Source organism: Hyaena hyaena, unplaced genomic scaffold (genome assembly GCF_003009895.1).
Source record: "Hyaena hyaena isolate Hyena2069 unplaced genomic scaffold, ASM300989v1 scaffold_553, whole genome shotgun sequence".
Lineage (NCBI taxonomy): Eukaryota > Metazoa > Chordata > Mammalia > Carnivora > Hyaenidae > Hyaena > Hyaena hyaena.
The window spans coordinates 166,478-179,317 of NW_024081184.1; the positions used below are offsets into that span (position 1 = coordinate 166,478).

General features: G+C 44.9%; 1 pseudogene; it reads left to right on the plus strand.

The window, feature by feature from the left end:
* The first annotated feature begins 4,683 nt into the window (after nt 1-4,683).
* LOC120247901 lies at nt 4,684-5,326 on the plus strand (annotated as a pseudogene).
* Nucleotides 5,327-12,840: the final 7,514 nt, after the last annotated feature.

The following is a 12,840-nucleotide window of genomic DNA, read 5'->3' on the forward strand; positions in this document are numbered from 1 at the left end:
GGATGGGTAGTAGGTGGCAGCTGCTGCAAGGGCTTCCCCTCCAACCACAGGTGCAGTTCTGCTCACCTGATCTCTCCCCCTCACCTCCCAGGCCTTCTCCCACAAAGAGAATTAGGAAGCTTCCAGTTAGAAGAAACTGAGGACTGTGCTGCTCTGATCCCTGACCTGGGTAGGATAGGCTGGTCTGAGCCCCCTCAGGACTGAGGACAGAGGCAGTGATGTACCAATAGCACAGGTGAGTCCCTCCTATCACTCTCAGTTGAGGCACTACAGAGATAAGGGATGAATGATCAGATCTGGGTCTTGCGTAGTCAGGGTTAGCAATCTAGGCCTTCTGTTCCAGAGTCCTGATCCATAGACGGATTCTCCGCAGATCAGACTTTCTCCCCCTTACACTACATCCTCCTGCTACCTCTTTCCATTTCCTCCAGTAAGACTTTTCTGAAATACACATTTATATTACTACCTGTCTGAGGAAGTTATACCTGCTAGGGTCATGTTCGGTAAAAAATATTCCTAAGTGAGAGAATCTATTTTATTATCCAACCCCCCTTTTCTTTCCTCCTCTTTCTGCCCTCTATTCTTCCTAAGCACGCACAATCCAAAACCGGATCCTCGGGGTTTTTTTAATTTGGGTCCTTAAGCGTTTTTCTTTTGTTTTCTAAATGTTCATTTATTTTTCAGAGAGAGAGAGAGAGAGAGAGGAGACAGCATAAACAAGCACACAAAAAGCAAGGAAGGGGCAGAGAGAGGGGGACAGAGAGGATCTGAAGCAGGCTCCATGCTAACAGCAGAAAGCCTTATGCAGGGCTCAAACTCACAAACTGTGAGATCATGGCCAGAGCCGAAGTCAGACACTTAACTGACTGAGGCATCCCCAGGCATCCCGAGGTATTTATTTATTTATTTATATACTTACTTACTTAGAGAGAGTGGGGTGGGGAGAAGCAGAGAGAGGGGGACAGAGAGAATCCCAAGCAGGCTTCATGCTGTCATCTTGGAGCCCGATTCGAGGCTCGATCCCACAAACCGTGGGATCATCACCTGAGCCAAAATCAAAAGTCAGATGCTTACCTAACTGAGCCCGTTGAATGAGGGGCTGAAACAAATTAGGATTCAAGAATGAAGGAGCTACCAGAGAGTCCCTGGAATTTGAAGTTAAAAAATCTAAATTCAGGTCCTCAGCAGACTATTGACAGAGGGCCCTAAAATATGATCTGCTTTAAGCCCGTTTCCTCATCTGTAAAATGAATTTAATAATAACAGCCACCTCAAAGGATAGTAGAAAGGATCTGTTTATCATATAGATAATCATGCTTGAAGGGCTCACAAAAATAGCTAATGTTTATTGAGCACCTACAATGTGCCTGACGGGAATCTAAGAGCCCTATGTGCTTACCCTCATTTCAACCTTACACCTCATCAGGTGAGTACTATCATAGTCTTCATTTCAACAGATGAAGAAATTGGGTAATATACCCAAGGTCATACAATCAGGAAATGAAGTCAGGATTTGAATCCAATTAGTCTGGATCTTCAGTGGCCAAGCTTTTAAATATACTGCTCTGTGGTCATTTAACCTAACTAAGTTCATTTCATTTGTTAAACAAGGATAATAATACCTCCCCCACTGGCCTGTTGTTAGAGTGTAAAATACTGCCTGACACATACTAACACTATTCTCATTATTGTCAACAGGACTTGCCCAAGATTTCACAGTTAAGAAAAGAGTTCACTCAAGAGCCCAAGATCTTAGCTATCATTATTGTTCGTTTTCTAAAAAATAAAGTACCTACCTAGAGACCAAAAACTTAGTTTCTCTTTAAACTCCCCAAAGAAAGACAGTACATCTTTCATGGTCCCAGGAATGTCATGCTCTGCCTCCCACTGACGCCACCGAGCTGGCCACTGGAAGAGTCAGCAGGACTCATGAAAGTGGGCTGCTCATTCAACAAGACACCTGGTAGTGGAGTGGAGAGCACTGTATAGATAGACTCTACCACAAGCTTTTCTTATCCAGTGACCATGCTGATGGCCCCTTCTAGCTGGTAACACCATATTGGCCAGAAAAAGGCAGGGTTCATCTGGAATAAATGGGCCTTCATCTGGAATAAAATCCTCTATAACAGGCCTTCTTCCTTGCTTCCAAGATCCATACATTCCCTCCACCTAGCTAATGTTTGGGAAGTGCCTCCTAACACCTAGCTTCAACCCTTCTTGCTGCAGTTGGTCCTTTCTCTGTCTCTAAGGAATCAGAGGCATACTGGGTCTCTGTTAACTGGTCAGACCTCCACAGTAAGTTTCCATTCCCTCATTCAGCCACCGAAGCTGGATGGATGGAGCTATTCAAAGAGCCCTGAGCTTAAGAGCTATGCCAGCACTGGCATTGAACAGGGCACAGACCCCGTGTGCATTTTGGGAGGCAAAGCCTGAGGCTGTGGCTCACCTAGAATTCAACAGGCCCTAGAAAGAGAGGGCAGGGAGGAGTCCCCAGGCTCGACCCCCATGTCCCTGTATTTTCTGAAGTTCCTCCTTTGAACATGTCCTTTTATTTATTGGGTCTCATTTAACTTCCGCCTTGTCCTCCTGAGATCATTTATTTGGTAACTGTCACTCAGCCTACTGTGGCATTAACTTCATAATCCTATTGATTTCCTCCAAGCTAGTTGGGGGTTTTCTGGATATCTTCCTGGGCCGGTAGGAGCTGATTCCCAGTTCTGGTTATTACCGAGGAAGAGGCCCCAGATCATTAAGGATTTGCCCAGAGGCCCATCCCGGGGTTCCTTGTTCCAACGTTGGCCCTTCCCAGGATGCGAGATTTGGATTTGCAAGGCTGCCTTGGTTGCTTAAGTGTAAAGCAAAGCGGTGAGGTGCCCACCACCACCGCCAGAAGCTTCCTGAGTGGCTACTGAGGCCGTCCTTCAGCTCAAAAGGCCTGCGCTTCACCAATCGCAGCTTTGCTGGCATGGAACCCCGCCCCCCCCGCCATCTTGGACCCGAAGGAGTAAGGGGCCCAATCACCACGGCATGGGCGGGGGAAAGCGGGTGAGGGTGGGGAGAGGCCGCAGCCAGCGCCCACGTGGCCGACGATCTGCGCCTTCCCGCCACCTGCGGCCGGGGCCTGGCCCCTGTCGAGCTGCAGCTGCAGCCCCCAGACACCACCCCAGCCCGTCGCCAGGGGATTAGTGCCCGTCTGTGGGTTGGGACAGCCTCAGTGGGGGTTGTCCTGGCCCAGTCGAAGGCTCCCCTTCACCCTTCTTCAGGTCCGCTTTCCCAGAGTCCAGCTTGGGCAAAGGAGATTGTGTTGGGGGTTCTGAAAGTCTGGGGTGCTGATCTCTCCCAGAGCTGAGGTGTGGGGTGATAGGAGTCCCCCTCCCCGCCAAGCCTGAGCCACATGTGCTGGGAAGTTCATTTCCCCTTGTTTTGCAGAACGGGCTCAGGGATTGACCCCAGGAGTGACCCCAGTGTCAGGAGGCATTAATGATCTCCATACGGGCAATAAACAGGCAGACCGGCTGGCTTGGTGTGGAGGTGCCCTGGAATGGGGCCGCCTTATTAGCCTCACATTCACTCATGGGTAGAGGCTTAATTAGCAAGGGCTCCCTCATCTGTCTCCCCTCCCCCAAACATCCTTAAGCTCAATGGGAACAAGGTTGGAGACACTGGAGTTCTTTGGCTGGTTCCTCTGCTACGCATGGGCCTCCTCAAGAAGCCAACTCTTCAGGCTCGGCCATTTGTCTGCCTCTAATAGGCCTTCGAACTTAGTCCTACTGATAAAGTCTCTCTTGTTTTTAAAAGCCTCCAGAAGTCAAGTCCATGCATTGAGTCAGCTCACTTTTTTGTCTGAAACAAGAAGGCCTTGCTCTTCTTTAACTTAAATCTCTCCTGACTATTTGAGTTTGAGCCCAATTTTCCCAAGGGGAAATTTCCGGAGGGAATAAATAGGCGCTTGCCAGCCTGTATATGGGTGGGAGGTGGGGGCAAACAGTCCTTAGCAACTGCCTAGACTATAAAAAGCACCATCTGATGTATGACGTCTCTCTCCAAATCCCTTTCCATCAGATTGGTTACTTCTTCGAGGTGTGTGACTTAACCTCTTTGGGCTTCAGTTTTCTGTATAGTTCATTTAAGATTCACCAGACCCTACATTCTAGGCACAGTGCTAAGCGCTAGAGGAATGAAGCAGAGGAAAACCCAGGCTCTTTTTGAGGGGAGCTCCCAATCTAGTGGGGGAGACAGACTTGTAAACAAGTGCAGTAATAAAACGTGCTCAGGGCTGTAATCTAAACCCATACTGGGTATGATGAGAGTACAAAAGAGGGAGTTACCAACTCATCCTGCCTTGTTAAGGAAGGTTCCATGAGCAGATAACATCTGAGACCATCTTTGAAAGATGAATACGAATGGGATCCTGAGAGACAGGGAATGTGAAAAGGGTATTTCGGGGAAAGGGAACAACCTGTACAAAGGCACAGAGGACATATTTGAGGAGCAGCAGGGCTGCAGCGACAGAAAATGAAGCTTTGTGGGAAGGTAAAGGTTTAGAAGGGCCGTGTAAGCCATGTTAATAACTTTACCTAGACAGCCAGTGCAGTACATTGAGCTCCACAGAAATAGCCAGGGCACTTGAGAGCCAAACAGGCCCTGGGTGACCTGAGCCTCACTGAGGAAAAATAGTGAAACATGGGCAAAGGAGATCTTAAGAAGGATTCTGAGTGGCAGTCATGCTATGCGTTCTTTCTGCAAACTTGCCAGGAGGAGCACAAGACAAAGTGCAAAGATGCTTCCGTCAACTTTTCGAAGTTTTCTAAGTAGTGCTCAGAAAGGTGGAAGACTTCTCTTCTAAAGAGGAAGGAAGAAACTGAAGACAAGGTAAAGACCAACAAAGCTCAATATGAGACATGAAAACCTGTATCCATCCCCCCTTAGAGGGGAAATAACAGAGAAGTTCAAGGATCCCAGTGGATCCAAGAGACCTCCTTTGGCCTTCATCTTGTTTTGTTCTGAGTATCGTCCAAAAATCAAAGGAGAACATCTGGGCCTGTCTGTTGGTGATGTTGGACCTGGGGAAGACATGGAACAGCTCTGCTGCAGATGACAGGCAGCCTCATGAGAAGAAGACTGCTGCGCTGGAGGAAAAGATAGGAAAAACGGACACTGCTGCATACTGAGCAGTGTGAAGTGATGCGGCAAAAACGGGAGTCGTCCGGCTGAAAACAAGAAAAAGACGGAAGGTGAAGAAGATGATGATGATGAAAAAGTTGGCTCTAGTGCACTTCTCCCCCCGTCCATAAAACATTTAGCCCCCGAAACTCACTCCTCTTAAAGAAAAAAATGTACAGCTATGTAAGATTTGTTGTTAAACTATACAGTGTCTTTTCTTAAAAATAGAGTTTAGACACTACTGAACGTGTCTTTAGCTAGCCCTAAACCCATGGTATTTTCAGCAGCCTTGGTAGGTGCAGTATGGGGGCTGTACATTGGCATGGGAATTTAAAGTAGGCTCTTTTTGGTGCCTGGCCCAAATTAGATATCTATGGGGATGGTTGTTGCTTCATCTTGAGTTGTTTCTGATGCAGCTTCTATGAAATGTTTTTCTGTTCACTCTGCAGTTGAGGGAAAACAACCATTGCAGCTGTTTTGTGAACATTCTGAGTGCTTCTAAGTAAATACAGTTTTTTAAAACTCGTGTTGTCCTTTTCATAGATCTGAAATTTTTCTTCTTAAGGGGAAGCTTTAGTCCTTTTGCTCTTACCCTTATTGGATCCCATGAATTATGTGTATATCTTTTCATGTAGTTAGCTGATAAAAAGCTTTTGTCTACACACTTGCATATAATAAGGGTAATAACAGTTGAGACAAAAACAAAACAAAACAAAACAAAAAAAACACCTTTATCTAAGGGCAATGGGAAACCATAACAGGTTTTCAGGAGAGAACAGGGCTGGACTAATCAGGTTTGTATTTTAGAAGATGACTAGTTGTGGGGCGAGAAGATTTGGGGGTGAAGAGTGGCAGCAGGGAGATCACTTATCAAGGCAGGGAAATTGTTAGAATAGTATTTAGGAGAAGTGGGGCAGGAAAGAGGCAGGAGTTAAGGATATTTCTGGGCAGGAATATGTTAGACATTTGTCATTTTGCATCCCCCAATTCCACTACCCCTTTTCACATTCAGAACCCCAGTATAAAGGTGCCTGGGTGGCTCTGTTGGTTGAACTTCCAACTTCAGCTCAGGTCATATCTCACAGTTTGTGAGTTCAAGCCCCTCATCGGTCTCTGTGCTGACAGCTCAGAATCTGGAGCCTGCTTTGGATTCTGTGTGTGTGTGTGTGTGTGTGTGTGTGTGTGTGTGTGTGTGTGCGCTCCTCCCCTGCTCATGCTCTGTCTCTCAAAGATGAATAAACCTTAAAAATTTTTTAAAATAAAGAACCCCAGTATAGTTTTAGGGGGAAAGAATCATTTCCGCTGAGGATTTTGGTGGGATTGTCAGTGAAGGGGATCTGTCGGCTCCAGCCATGACCATATCAGTTGCTCTCTTCCCAGGATTCTCATCTTGAGCATAATGGCAGAAAGAATGAAGGAATGGGACTTTAATCATGTTTTGGGGCCTCAACTTGCTTGTTTGTACAGATCATTTAAGATTGAACAAATACTGCATGGTAGGGTAACATTCTTATACTACATTCTTCAGTCTTCATGCCCTGAAGGAGTTATTACCTGAATCCACTGGTGGATTCTGTGGCTCCCCAGAACTACTCCAGCCTCCATCATTTCTAAGCCTGGATCTTCAGCTTGTCCTTCAAGATGGTGAGTGGACCCATCCTTTCAATAGATCCCCTCTCTGCTTAAGCCAGCCAGAGGTTCCTTTCAGTCTTGATAAGACTAAAGTTGAAAATACAGGGTCTCTGGCCACCTGGGTGGTTCAGTTGGTTAAACATCCAGTTTCACCTCAGGTCATGATCTTACCATTTGTGAGTTTGAGCCCCGCATTGGGCTCTGCTGTCAGTCCAGAGCCCGCTTTGGATCCTCCGTCTTCATCTCTCACTCTCCCTCCCCACCTCTCAAAAATAAAATAAAAACACATTAAAAAAAAGAGCTGAAATACAGGGGCTAAAGATTTGAAACACATTGATACGGGGTGGAGGGTGATAGCTTATACTGGTAGCTGATGAATCACTAAGGGTGAATTCTTAGGAAGGGTGAATTTTCTTAGAAAGGGTGAATTTTCTTTTAGAGAAAAGAAGAAGCCAAGAAGAGAGTCTGGAAGGTATGGAAAAGGAGAAAGGAAAGCAACGATGCAACCCAAGAAGAATCAGTTAGAGCGTCCAAGACAGAGTGCAGTCCTGGCAGAAAAAGAGCAAGGGAGAGGTCAGCAGTGTAAAATACTTGCAAAGGTGTCAAGGAAGAGAATGTAAATGATTAGGGGAGGGGGGCAATTAGAGGTCACCCGGGACCTCAGGAAGAGAGCAGATCGAGTGCAAAGGGAGAGAAGTCTACCTGCTTCCCACATTGTGGGAGAATCAGATGAGCTGGTTCTCGTAAATGGGGAGGGACCACCAAATCAAGAGAGAGCAGGCACTCTGGTGTCTCTGGGCTTCTGGAAAGAGCAATAGTGCTGCCCTTCTATATCATCCTTCCCTCTTATGGGGAATACCTAAAATTTGTCAGCAAGTCTCTACACACCACCAGAGCCCTCAGCCACCCAGAGAGCCTGTACTGGGGGGCTCTCATCAGACTCACTTAGCCACTCAGGAGCCTAGCTGAGAGGCTGAAGACAGCTTTGCCATCGTCCTGGATTCTACTCTGCTGCTTTAGAGTAAAATATCCTCCTTGTAGCGAATCTGGCAATCAACAGCCAGATGCAAAGGAAACAGAACAGATAACCAGTGTCAACATTTTGCCAGATCTTTTTTCTTTACTTTTAGAAAATATTTTTTTAAATTATGAAACAAAATAGATCTAGAAAAGCCAGTCATTGGCTTTTCAGATGAAGGTGTTTTGATGAACCATCGAATACCCTTTGTGCCTATTTAAGCATTAGTGCCCAGTTATTATAATTTTTCAGGTTTTCTTTTTTTCTCCCTAAGTAGCCAATCACTTACATCCCTTACTACTTGTAAAAGCAAAGAGTTGTAACAAAGCACAAAAATGTTACTTAATTTAATCATGGCCACTTACCAAATTGTATATATGGGGTGATCGAAATTTTACAATGAATTACATCTGAAGGGACCCACAGCAAGGTGTGCTTGGTGGTTGTCTCAGATAGGGTAAGATTGTGAATATTCTTCTTTATTTTCTTTGGCTTATGTTTTTCTTTGGTTTGTACATAAATTTTTCTATTATGTGTGTGCATTGCTATTTTATTTTACATAATTTTAAATGTTTATTTATTTTGAGAGAGAGAAAGCACATGTGGGGAAGGGACAGAGAGAAGGAGAGAGAGAGAATCACAAGCACTGACATTGCAGAGCTCAAGGCGGGGCTTGAACTCACGAACTATGAGATCATGACCTGAGCTGAAATTAAGAGTCAAATGCTTAATCAACTGAGCCACCCAGGCGCCCCTATATTGCTATTTTAATAAGAAAAATGGAAGCAGGAACAATAATGATAAGTAATAGCTAACTTTAAACACCATACGCCAGTATGCTAAATGTTTGATATAAATTCTCTTACTGAAAGCAACAACATAACATAAACACTATTATCCACTTTTTTTAATTAAAGTTTTATTTATTTAAGTAATCTCTACACCCAACATGGTACCCGAACTCACAACCCTGAGATTAAGAGTCGCATGCTCTTCTGACTGAGCCTGCCAGGTGCCCCTATTATCCACTTTTTAAAATAAACTTTTTATTTTAGAATAGATTTATGGAAAAGTTGCAAAGATAGTACATAGAATTCCCATATTGCTCACACTAGTTTCCCTTATTGTTAGCATCTTACATGAATATGGTATAATTGTCACCGTTAATGGACTGATATTTTACATTATTATTAACTAAAGTCCATACAGACTTCATTCAGATTTCGTTCGTTTTAACTTAATCTCCTTTTTCTGCTCCAGGATTCCACCCAGGAGATCACATTACACTTAGTCATGTCTCGGGCCACTCTCTGCTGAGACAGTTTCTCCAGCTTTCCTTGTTTTTGATGACCTTGACAGTTTTAAGGAGTGTCAGTCAGGTATTTTGTAGAACGCTTCTTGATTGGGGTTTGTCTGATGTTTCCCTCATGACTAGACCAGGCTTATGGGCTTGGGGGAGGAAGGCCTCAAAGGTGAAGTGCCCTTCTCATCACATCCTATCAAGGGTTTGTATCATCAAGATGACTTATCACTAATGATGTTGACCTTGACCACCTGGCTGTTTGCTAGGTTTCTCCTGTTAAGTTCCTCTTTCCTTCCCTCCCCTGAAGTAGTTGAGAGGAAGTCACCGTGCACAGCCCGAGTGTCAGGAGTGGGGTTATCCTGGCCTAACTTGAGGGAGGAGCATCTACAAACAGCGTTTGGAATTCTTCACAGTAGAGTTAGCTCTTCTCTTCCATTTCTTTATGTATTTAGTCATTTATTTATATCAGTACTACCTCATGAATACCTATTTTATACTTTGTGTTAAATCCAATTTTACGTTATTTATTTTGTCATTCAAATTGTTCCAGTTTTAGCCATTGGGAGCTCTTTCTCTGTCTAGCTTCAGTGTCCCTCTCACATACCATCGTTATTACCCACCTTTTACAGACGAAAAAACCAGTCAAGAGGAGATGGGGTCTCTTTCTAACTTCTGGGCAGAAAGTACAGCCACTATCCTCCACCACCTCCTCTAAAAAGAATTAGACACACATATGCACATTTCTGCTTATGTCCTTAACAGGAATTTGAACTGCGCAGGTCCACTTATGTATGGATTTTTTCTTTGACAAATACAGCACAATACTGTAAATGTATTTTCTCTTCCTTACAATTTTCTTAGTAACATTTGTTTTCTCTAGCTTGCTATATTGTAAGATTACAGTATATAGAATATATAACAAACAAAATATGTGTTAACCGACTGTTTATGTTATCATAAGCCATCTAGTCAACATTGGTTATTAATAGTTAAGTTTTGGGGGAACCAAAAGTTACTGGCAGATTTTTGACTGTGCAGGAGTGGCCACCTCTAACCACTGTGTAGTTCAAGGGTCCAGGCCATATGTGTTACAGGAGATCAACCTGGGGAAGGAGATGGTGGAGCGAGTGAGTGCCGTGTCATTGGCCCAAGGCAAATTGATTGGTTGTGAAGTGATGGACACTTACACTCACAGCTAGATGTTCTGAACATATTCATATTTTTCGTTCCTTGTGAAGTGATTTTGCAACATTTAGGTGTCTTTACGCATTTCCGTCCACCTTTTTAAGGTGTTTTAAATCTAACTTTAAATTTCTAATTCTTTTGTAGCCATTTCTTCTCTATGTTGTAAATATCGGTACAAATTTGGAATAACTGAAATGTCTAATAATAAACACTAGTTGGAACAAAATTCAGTATCTAACAACAGAATGTGTGGGAACAAACTAGCTGTTCTCTTCCACACACATGCAGGAAAAGAAAACCATAGCCAAACATTATGGATGAAGAGAAATTAGAAAGTTTAGTAAGCAAGAAAAATTTTTCCAAACTCCTAAATTCCTAAGAACTTTGGGACTCCTGAACAGCTCTACAGCTCCTGCCCCCTCTGTGTGAGAGCTATGAGAGAAAACGGGATCCTCAGAGGAAGGCTCCATCTGCCTCCCAGCACTGTGCTGCCGGCCACCCCCATCCCCTCCTCCATGCTCTGCTCCGTTAGCATCTGGTTGTTTGTAACCCCACAGGCTAGCGGTTCCGATCTCTCAGCCCAGAGTCATCCTCCCGCCTCCCGCTGGCCACCTGGGAAACCCCTGTATCCACACGCACAGGGCTACTGTGCGGGCTGCCTGACATTTGAGTTTTCCAAAACCCAGTCACACCCTTCATGTCCCCTGACCCTCACAACAACCCTGTGAGGAAGGCGAGAACAGGCACCTGTACCCAGAGGAGGAACTGAAGAAACTAAGGCACAGAGGTTAAGTGACCAAGTCAGAAGCAGAGTCAAGCAGAACTAGAACCCTCCAAATCCAGGGCTCCTCCCTGCCCCTTGCTGCAGCTGGTGTCTGCTGTGGATACTCTTCCAGGGGAAATACGGACGCAAGACCTTGTCTGACTCTCATCAAACTTGGGTTGGTTCCTGGGCACCTCTTCCAAGGCAGTTGTCTTCTTACATCTGCTGACAACAAGAGGAAGCGGCAGAGAGTCGAGGGGTCCCAAGCCTCCCCCCCTCACAACAACATCAAGGCTGGGACCGAAGTAAGTAGGACAAAAACCAATGCCGGGGCCAACACACTGGGGTCCACAGGGACAGCGCCAGAGAGCCTAGACCAGGGCTTTTGGACCTGGGCACAGGCTGACATTTAGGCTGTTGTGGGGCTGTCCTGTGTGCTGTGGGATGTTTACCAGCATTCCTGGTCTCATCCCTACCCTCGGTTGTAAAAACCAAAAATGTTTCCAAGTATTGCCAAATGTCCCTTGGGAGTCAAAATCACCTCCATTTGGAACCACTGGCCTAGATAGTTTGGGGCAGTGTCTTACCTTGATTGCATTCTTTTCTAGAAATATAATTTATTTAGTATGTAACTATGATGTAATTTATATACCTTTAAAGGGCTTTTGGCATCAATCAATCTACAAACTTTTTTATCAAGCATGATATCCTGATTTGAGATTTTATTTTATTTTATTTTTATAGGTTTTTTTTAAAAAAACTTTATTTACTTATTTTGACAAAGAGAGAGAGAGTGTGCACACACATGAATGGGGGAGGGGCAAAGAGAGAATCCTAAGCAGGCTCTGCACTATCAGTGAGGATCCCAACACAGGCCTGAGCTCACAAACTGTGAGATCATGACTTGAGCCAAAGCCAATGGTTGGTCACTTAACTGACTGAGCCCCCCAGGTGCCCTTATTTTCTTTTCTTTTAATATTTATTTATTTTTGAGAGAGGGAGAGAATGCGAGCATGCATGATCAGGGCAGGGGCAGAGAGAGGGGGGGGAACCAGAGGATCTGAAGTAGGCTCCAGACTCTGATTGACAGCAGCTAGCCCAATTCAGGGCTCGAACTCACGAACTGAGAGATCATGACCTGAGCAGAAGTCAGACGCTCAACTGACTGAGCCACCTAGGTGCCCCCTGATTTGAGATTTTAAAATATGGTCCATGGCATGTTCTCAAAGAGAGGACAGTTTTCCTTTTCTGGGAGAAGGATAGCACTAAGTCCTAAATGCTTGCCTTTTGCCCAAAGTCCTGGCATCCCAGGGAGAAACCTGGCCAACTTTGGGAAGGGTGTCTAGCTGCTGACCCTACAGTACTGGGTGATCTCTAGCTGTGACAGAGAACTTTTCTCAGTGTTGTGTCCCCGTTGATACCACACATCCTCCTGATGTGTTGGGGCTTTGCTCATGAAAACAAAATGGCTGCCTGCAGAGTAGAGAGTGTTCATTGACATAGTGACCACCTCTCCCTGTGGCCTGAATGAGCAGAAGACAGAATTCCTTTCCTCTCTTCTCCCCCAACAGCTTCACATCCACCACTCTGAGCATGGGGAATGTGTTCACTAGGTTTACTAGGTTAGCATTGAATTCTCAGGCCAGAGGAGCAGAAACACTGTCTAATCAAGGGGCCTATGTGTTTGACCCAAGTTGCAGAGCTACTTAATAAAACATTTACCCTTCTAAAAGATGGTGGGATTTGGAGAGGGGGAACTTTTTCTATTTTTCCCCA